This window comes from Monopterus albus, unplaced genomic scaffold (genome assembly GCF_001952655.1).
Source record: "Monopterus albus unplaced genomic scaffold, M_albus_1.0 scaffold34.1, whole genome shotgun sequence".
Lineage (NCBI taxonomy): Eukaryota > Metazoa > Chordata > Actinopteri > Synbranchiformes > Synbranchidae > Monopterus > Monopterus albus.
In genome coordinates, this window is record NW_018127914.1 from 4,019,400 (window position 1) to 4,028,313 (window position 8,914).

An 8,914-nucleotide genomic window follows, 5' to 3' on the forward strand; every position below is an offset into this window, starting at 1 on the left:
GTTAACCACAGTCGGTGGTTTGTTGACCCATTAACAGGCAGCCACACACAGAACCTGGAGAGAGCATGGGCCATATACAAGGGGATGGCGACTGCGAGGGAACAGGACAGAGGCCCTGCTAAAAGAGCCTCTCTTAGTAATTGAGTGGACCTACTGGCTAGCTAACCGCCACAAAGATGGTCCTTTTGGGAGAATAATTAAGGATATAAGGCATAGGTACAGCTTGTAAGAACACCCTGCTACCTCCCTCTCTCTCCGACCCCCCACCTGCCTCATTCAGGCATTAGTTTTTAATGTTCTTGTTCAAATGAATTAATCCGCATTTTTAAAGCTCCTCTTCACTCACAAATATGTTTTTAATGGTTTTATAGACTTTACATGAAGATTTTGTTCAAAATAAGATGCAAGGGACATGAGGAAGAGTTGTTTTTTCTGTGAAACTGTAAAATCCTTGTTTTGTTATTCCTTTGAAAGAATGTTGTGTTATATTTTTAAAATAAAATAACGGCACTTTTTCAGATTTTGCATGAAGTCTTCATCTTTTTAAATTTGGAATGAATCATGTTGATAACAGATGCTTATGACGAGTTAAATTCCATTTGGAAATGTTTCACTAATGTTCAGTATCTGCGTGATTGCTTCAAATATTCAAGGGTCACAAACAGCAGTAGTACCTGATTAGTTATGGTTAAAAAATGATTTTTTAGCACTTGTATGCATTTATGAAGTGTTAGTTCATGCATATATGGTTCCCACTTTATAATAAGCGTCACAAAGAGCATTAACAAATGGTTAATTAAGGTTAAGTAATGGTTACTCACTACTGTATGAGTAAGTAATGCTTACAGCATACAGCAGGGGTGGGCAAGTCAGGTCCTTGAGAGCTACCACCGTGTATGCTTTCCAACTATCCATGCCCTGTCCACTGCTGCATACCTGCATCATGTGTGTTCAGTCAATCAGAAGCTGGAAGATACCACCTTAGATGAACGTGGAGCGAGGACAAAGTGAATTCGTTGGTTGGAGGATGGACAAGTAAGTGGACAATTATTATGCTTAAATGAACATTAAAACAGCCTTCTCCTAATGAAACTGCTAAGCTGTGAACTTCATGAAATAAATTGTTAATATCTTTATTGACAATTTACTAGTATTACCAAGAGACATTTAAGTCGTTGAATGCAATGCTTATTATTATATTACTTAACGTTTAGTGAATGCTTATTACTGCATCAACAAATATTAGCAGTGTCGTTAAAAACTATTAAATAATGTATGAGGTAATACTTTAATTAACATGAAAAACATTAGTACATGCTTAATAAATGCATTAGTTACTATTAGTTAATGCTTATTACTGCATTAAGTATGGTTAATTAATGTACCCTTATTGTAAAGTGTTACCGTCTTTGTAAATCAGTGTGTATGTGTCTGTACTGTATGTTTATCTTGATTAATATGTATCACGTGCTTGCAGACACTTATGAATACCAGTGATTCACTTGAAGTCTTCCCTATTACCCAGTGTGAAAACACAGCTGCACCTTATGTGAAAGGATGCAGATAGATGACAATCTGGTCTATAGTGTGACACCTTGTCTAGCAAAAATAGCATGTACTATACCATAGGGTGTGTATTGCGTGTACTGTATATACCTTTCCTTAAGATAGTAATCTCACTTTGTATACATAACACAGATGAAAGAGGAGGAATTTAAGTGGAATCTCCCTTTTAAACTAAAAAACAGAAACACAGACTCATCCACTGCCCTCCACTCCACACAAGTGTGTCTAGTGCACATACTCATGGTATACTGATTGGGTGTAATACAAAACCAGAGAGCTTTATTAGGGTGTGCAGCCCAGACACGGAGTGTTTCAAGTGATGGCGCACTCACGTCTCTTGTCTAGAGGAGAAACAAAGGAGCCTTTCTCCTCCCTGGGGCAGTTTACCCACTCTGGTAACAATAGAACCACGCTCCTCATTTACGTGTGCATGAGGCCTGTGTCTGAGCAGCGAGTCTCAGGTAGTCCATTGAAAGGCTTAAGGTAGTCCTGAAAAGGAAAAATACAGAGCAGGTATCACTACCAAAGAAGCAAAGGGATAACAAAGCAGCTGAAGTTAAATTATACATACTAATAAAAATGCTGTCTTATTTTGTTGTTTGTTTTAAAAACCAACACACAGCCAGTACTGTAATCCTGCGGGTTTGTTGATGCATTGATGCTGGATTTAAGGTTAAAGTCAATTATTATTGGTTTCTAACACCAGGGGTCTCTTTGAAAGCAAACAGGTTGAAGGTTGTGTATGTCTGAGAGATCAAAGTACCAGAGCCTGAATTTTTCATACCACAAGGAGTCCGGAGAAATATGCAGATGTGTTGATTTTACTCACCCTGAAAGTACTGCAAGAAATATGTTTCTTATCCAGTGTGCCAGTAAGCCTTAAGCCTGTTTATGGGTCTACATTGTATCTACCCTACGCCGTAGCGTGACATGCACCTCTCCAGAAATATAACTACACGTTGTGATGACGCAGACTGCAACAATAGCAATTGGTTGCATTGCGTTTCCTTGTTCATGTCTCTCAGTGGCCAGACAAGCACATAAAATCCCCCCTTGTTCTGCCTCAACTGATTCAGTGGTTGTACAGACTATCTACTCCGACATCTTGTCTCTTATGTATGTCTAATGTTACTTGATAATGTGTTCACAGTGACAATAACAAGCTTATAAAAACACTAGAATGAAATACAGCTGAGGATAATCAGTTTTGCAGGTATTTGGTCATAAACCAAAATATTTGGCACTAAAAAGCACTGGAAAAATTCAAGGGATTAACATCATTATAGTTCATCTGGAGGGGAACTTGAGTATACGCACCAAATTTCATGACAATGCCTCCAGCAGCTGTTGAAACATTTCACATCCAATACACAAATGCCAACCTCAAGGTGCCACTAAAAGAAGAGTCAGGGTCTCACCAGTGTCGTTATGATTCAGTAAACATCAATGACTTAATGAGATTAAGATTTTTGTTGTGTGTTATGATCCAAATAATAATAATGATACTGATTAAAACAGCACTGGTCAGCAATACAACTGAACAGAGTCTTGTTTCAGGAAAAGCTTTAATCCTTTCCCGTGGACTGAATGCCTGTGGGCACAGTCTGATAGTATGTTAGAATAACAAGGTTGGCCTCATGTGAAATATTCATAGGTTTGATAATCAAGGGTGGGCGTCAAGAACAAGAGCGAGGCTGTAGATGGAGATGAATATCAATTAATCAAAAACCATGGAGATGGTGACAGAGAAGGCAGAGAAGAAAAGTGAAAACAAAAAGGAACTCATTTCAGTACAAACGCCACAGTGTTTTATAACCGCTAGTTACCCGTCTCTAAACTTCAGTTTGCTATGGTGAAACTAAGGTCTATTTCATAACACTGTGTAAAGACCTAATTTGGTTCTAATGGGCCACCGTCTGTTTTATAAGCAGTCACATGCAACCACTGGAACTTCACAAAGGAATGGTTTTCTCTAAGTGTCTTTGCAAGAAATGTAATTTTCTCCTGTAAGGGTATAGTTAGGTGACGGTGGGGGTGAGGTGGGTGCTACACCTCAGGGTGGAGTCAAGGTCCAAATATAACCATTTTAGCAATGCTCGACTGAAAACAAACTGTAATCTGTGACAAGTAGTTTCCAACCTAACATTAGAGTAACATTGTGATATAAGCAAAAAGGTGGTGTAGTCATTGTGTGAAGTGTCTTCAGCGCTACAGTGCCATGAAATTCTTTGTTTTAGATGCAGCGTTGGTAAACAGTGTGTTACCAAGGCAGATGTTCTACAACAAAGCAAAATGTGAGCAAATAGTGACACAGAAACTGTCATGCATTTTACTTAAACCTACAATACCAGATAGTTCTGGCCACTGGGGGCACCAGAAACAATACTTTGTGTTGCTACAGAGCAACATTACAGTGTTGTGATCTGTGTTTGTGTCAACACCTTTTTAGGTCTGTTTTGACAGCTCCTGACAAAAGAGATCTTGCTCTTTAGTAAACCACTTTTTTTTTTAATTTCCCCTGGGCTTGTTACTACCAATTATATATTTATATTTAAGTCATTTAATCTCTTGTTAAAATAAAAATATTGTTTAGAGCAACTTTGAACTCAAAAAGAAAACTGTGAGATGTCCTTCTGGGAGATCTCATGTATGTTAGCTAGCATTGTTAATGACAAGGAAACAGCTGGAGTACTACTGACAAACTCTTAATCATGCGGTTGTGATACTGTATCATATCAGTGGCTCCTGACAGCTCAGACGGCTGCTGGAAGGACTACAATAAACTAGTCAGTCAGCATTCTGTAGTTATGGCCAACATGGTTTCATATCCTACTAAGTGATGTTTGCTATATACTGTACAGTACAGGCACAGATAGGTAATGCAACAGTAGTATTACATTCCTTATCCATCTACAATGGCATTTCTGAAACATTATGAGTATATAAGAAATTTTAATAATGACTTTAGGACTCATGCTGTAAATTACCTGCTCTGAGGACAATCCAGGACTCCTGGATTTGCTTGACTTTTATATCCTGGACAATTTTCTACCCTTAACAGGTTTCTATAGTGGTGAACAACTTGGCATCTTAGTATGACAAGAATTGGATCCAGTTATTCCTCCTTTATTTTTGCCACTAACACAGAGGAGTAACAGAGGGAGGCAGAGCATTAGGAGATTATCTGACGTTCCTGTGAAAGGAAAGAATAATTATATTCATATTTTCACAGAAGTAGAGGAATAAAAGATTTTTCACATTCTAACACCCACTCCTTTCCACACTACAAATGCGATTTACAGTCAGTCATTATCACTAGCTTCGGGCAATAAGAGAACTGGGGAGCTGAGGAATGCATTATCATAGACAGAAGTGCTCTGTACCTGAAAACACAGAAACGTGCCATTAAAGAGCTTGTGAAATCTATGACATGTCCAAATAAGTAGCCATACAGAAGCCAGTAGCACATTCAACTCTCATTCTTCTTTTTTATGAAACATGTCATTGTGTACAACAGCTGCTGCTCGTCAAAGTAATTGTTGGAAAGAGGAGGAACAAACTCCAACGAAAAGAGAAATGTACAGAGCCCATCTTCAGCTCTGGATTATCAGCAGTTTGTCTTTACTAAGAGGTGGATGTATTTAGTTTTCATGATATGTTGGAGGTGAAAAGTGCATGGTAAAGCAATAAGTCAAAACAGGAGTGCGCATGGGGTGTACAAATGTGCCTCTTCAGATGAATTTGCTCGGTTCCTTGCTTTGCTTTGTATGTCTTAGTACGTCTTTGTTTTCTTTCTCTCTGGAACTGGACGCGTGCTACATGATATCCAGTGAGAAGGCAACACATACTGTAGGAAATGTGTTTTAAAACACATACCAAACATGCTAAACGTCTATGGTCAATCTGTATCCGGAATCAGGTCCCAGGTTTGTAAAATTTTTAAGAATTTTAAAGGGTTGGGATAAAGAAAAGCTAAGAGCCTGTTTGCCCAGGAGAGGTTCACTGACCTTCCCTCTTACACAAGTCATCAGTTTTCTCACTGCAACATGAAACCCTTTAGCAAACTCTGTCTTTAGTAAATGCACAAAAACTGTTTTGCCTTGAGGTCAAATGTAACACCTGTCTTTTTCAGAGTCTAGGTGAAGCTCTAAACAAGAAAACCCACTTTATTACCATTTCTCTAACCAGGAAATAAATTTGCCCCAGTGAGACCTAAGAATTCTTTTACAAGGGGGATCATCCATTCACTGTAACACATGACAGGATGGCTTCACTGTGTCTTACAGTTCTTCACATGTCAGGGATGTGTGCATGTGTGCGAGGCAGATAATTGTGGTGTTGATATCTGACTTCAGCATGGTCCATAGTTCTGGGTACAGGTACAATAGCACCTGCATAAAGGCTGAAGGGTGGGAACACAAACAAGGATCAGTTCAATCATTTGGTCCTTTGTGTGCAGCTTTGGAGAAATAATGTTTTTCAAGTTGTCTTACCTTTGTACATTTGTCCAATAAAATCAGCTGTTTTTCAGATGTTTTTCTCTGAAAACATCCCGTCAAAATCAAGTCTTTGTTGTTACAGAACGACATCAGTTTGCTGTGAAAAAGAAAACTACAAACAAATGCAAAGGGGCACAAAGAAATATAGTATAGACACAAATATGTCCAAAGAAATTTATATTCCGATAAGAATTAGAAATTTCTAAAAGATCCACTATCAGTTTTCATAGTGTGCTACTGATGTAATTCTGTATAGCAATCCAGCCTTTTTTCAGCCAAACCTTATAGGAAAATGTATTTATCAGTTTGTATCTTCATTTGATTACTGTACTTTTAAATGAACACTGAGCATAAACAGAATTCTTAGCAAAAATTCATTTGTAATTTGGTCAATTAAAGTTTTACCCAGTGGTGAGAGAAGTACTCATATTGTTTACTTACATACAGTAAAAGTAGCAATACCACAGTATAAAAATGCTCTGTTACAGGTAAAAGTGCTGCATCAAAATAAGGGTTATTTAAAGTAACAAAAGCCCTCATTATGCACAATGGCACAGTTCATATTAATGTATGATTATAATTATTGATGATTTTAATATTACAGCTGGTGAAGGTGGCGCTAATTTGGACTACCTTATATGCTTGAAGTACTGGGTAGCTTGTGAATTTCCCACCAGGGATCAATAGTCATGATTACAATGTATTTTGGTTTATTAATCTGATTCTAAAAACTATCTAAAATTATCAAATAAATGCAGTAGACTTAAAAGTACAATATTTGCCTCTAAAATGTAGTGAAGTAAGCACAGATGCCTCAAAATTGTACTTAAATACAGTGCTTACAGCACCCTATACTCAGTTACTTTCCACTATTGGTTTAATCTGAATCCATCTTGAGACCAATATTTAACAGACAACCTTATTTTCTGTCATTCAGATACCATACTTTAAACTTTCCTGCCTTTAAAAGGATAAGAAATGCACAAAACCAAGGCAGTAAAGTAAATGTTTTAAAGCATTTTAAAGTACCCAGAGTTAAAATCTCACTGGCAGACCTATTTAACTCAAATATGAATACATCATTCAAAATGGCTCCAGGCTAAAAATATGACCCAGTGAATCATTTATGGGTTGACAATCAAAGTTGTTCTCCAGACACGAGGCAGCACAGCAGAGCTCAAAACCTCAGACAACTGCCTCGGTGAGCAGCTGTAAGAGAAGAGGGAGAACAGAAAACAAAAAGGCCTATGAAAATATTTTAGCTTCAGCTTGATAACAGTTTGTATCAGGTTATTACTCTCTATGCCATGTTTTTACAATTTAGGTTATTACTGGCCTAGTGTTTCATGATCTGAGACATGTGAGGTGCAGTTTGTACAAATTATAGCCCTTCCGAATAACACCTCACACCACTGTTACTGTATATGAAAGAGATCTCAAGTGGGAAAAGTCTTAGTATGCTGTTTTTTCTGTAGTAGAAAGCACAATAAAGTAATTTATTTTATTGGTTTGATTTGCCTACTAGTGGAAAATGTTTGACTATATGTGCAAAATTCCATGTCAAATAACAGGATTTATATTAAGTAGCATAACCTGGGGTTTTTGTGATTAAAACATCCCTCGAAGATCCCCTTCACACCGAAGGAAAAGTGCAGGGTTTCTGAACTTAGTTTAAATGATAGATAGAGAAAGAGAGGTGAGGAAAGGGTGAGGGCGGCACGCTCAAGCTGGCAGCGGCAGGGTGGTGAGTGTGAACCATAACGCTGCGCTAATGTTTTCTTTCAACCCATTAATCTGTCGCTGGCCATGCTGCAAAAACAGGGCCTGGATGAGAACGGGACTGTAATCACACAGACTAAGCTTGCCAGTGGCTAACTTACTGTTCCTGGCTTCCTGACTGTTGCATGAAATCCAGAGTTAATTTCATGCATGCCGGCTTCAGCCCCAGCAAACACAAAAGTACATGGCTGCAAGCATATCTAGAAAGATGACAGAGATAATAAGCTCTGGTGAAAAAGGAGCCTTTCTTATTTATGATTTCAAATATCCACAATGTGTCCTAATATAACTCAAGTCACATTTTAAACTAATGTAGGTGTCTTGAAACATGATGTGAAATATATTTGAATTTAAAAGTGCTCTGCTGTTTTTGTTAAACAGGGCTGTTTTCATTATTGATTAATCTGCTGATTCAGAAAAGTGAAAACAGCTTGAGTTGTGTATTCCATCACAGTGAGAAAGTCTGCATTCATTTTGTGCATCATTGTCATTGCTTGGGAATGCAGTTTAAAGCCAAATTAATTTGAACTGTTCACACTGCATTACCACGCAGTAATAAGCCTGACAAATATCGCAGCCACAATGCTCATTGTGATCGATTACTCAGCTCAGGCTGTTTTCACAATCGTGCTGGTAGACTTTTATACCATACAAAGATTAATGGAAACTAATGACTGTGTATACTGAGGTATGTGGAACTAAACTAAACAAACAAAATGCCATGGACTATGGGCATTTAAAGCATATGACCTTCTAAAATATAAGTGTTGACTGAGGCAGTAAGAAGGTACAGTATGTGGACAGTTTTCCACATGCTGCTGGCTATGTACTCTACAGTAGTTTGTTACTTGCACCTTTTACTTGTGGTAAATGACTTACAACCTTATTTTGGTCCTTTAGTTTGCCACACAGAACGTATTTCAGTCTGAATTTCACTTCCTCTCAGTTTAAATGTGAACCATCTGCAGCACAGAATATGATTTCTTCAGGCAGAAATCATAAACTCTATATGGCAGGAGTCCACCACAGTGAGGTATAGATCAGTTACCTGGTGGAGGAGTAAATGGAGG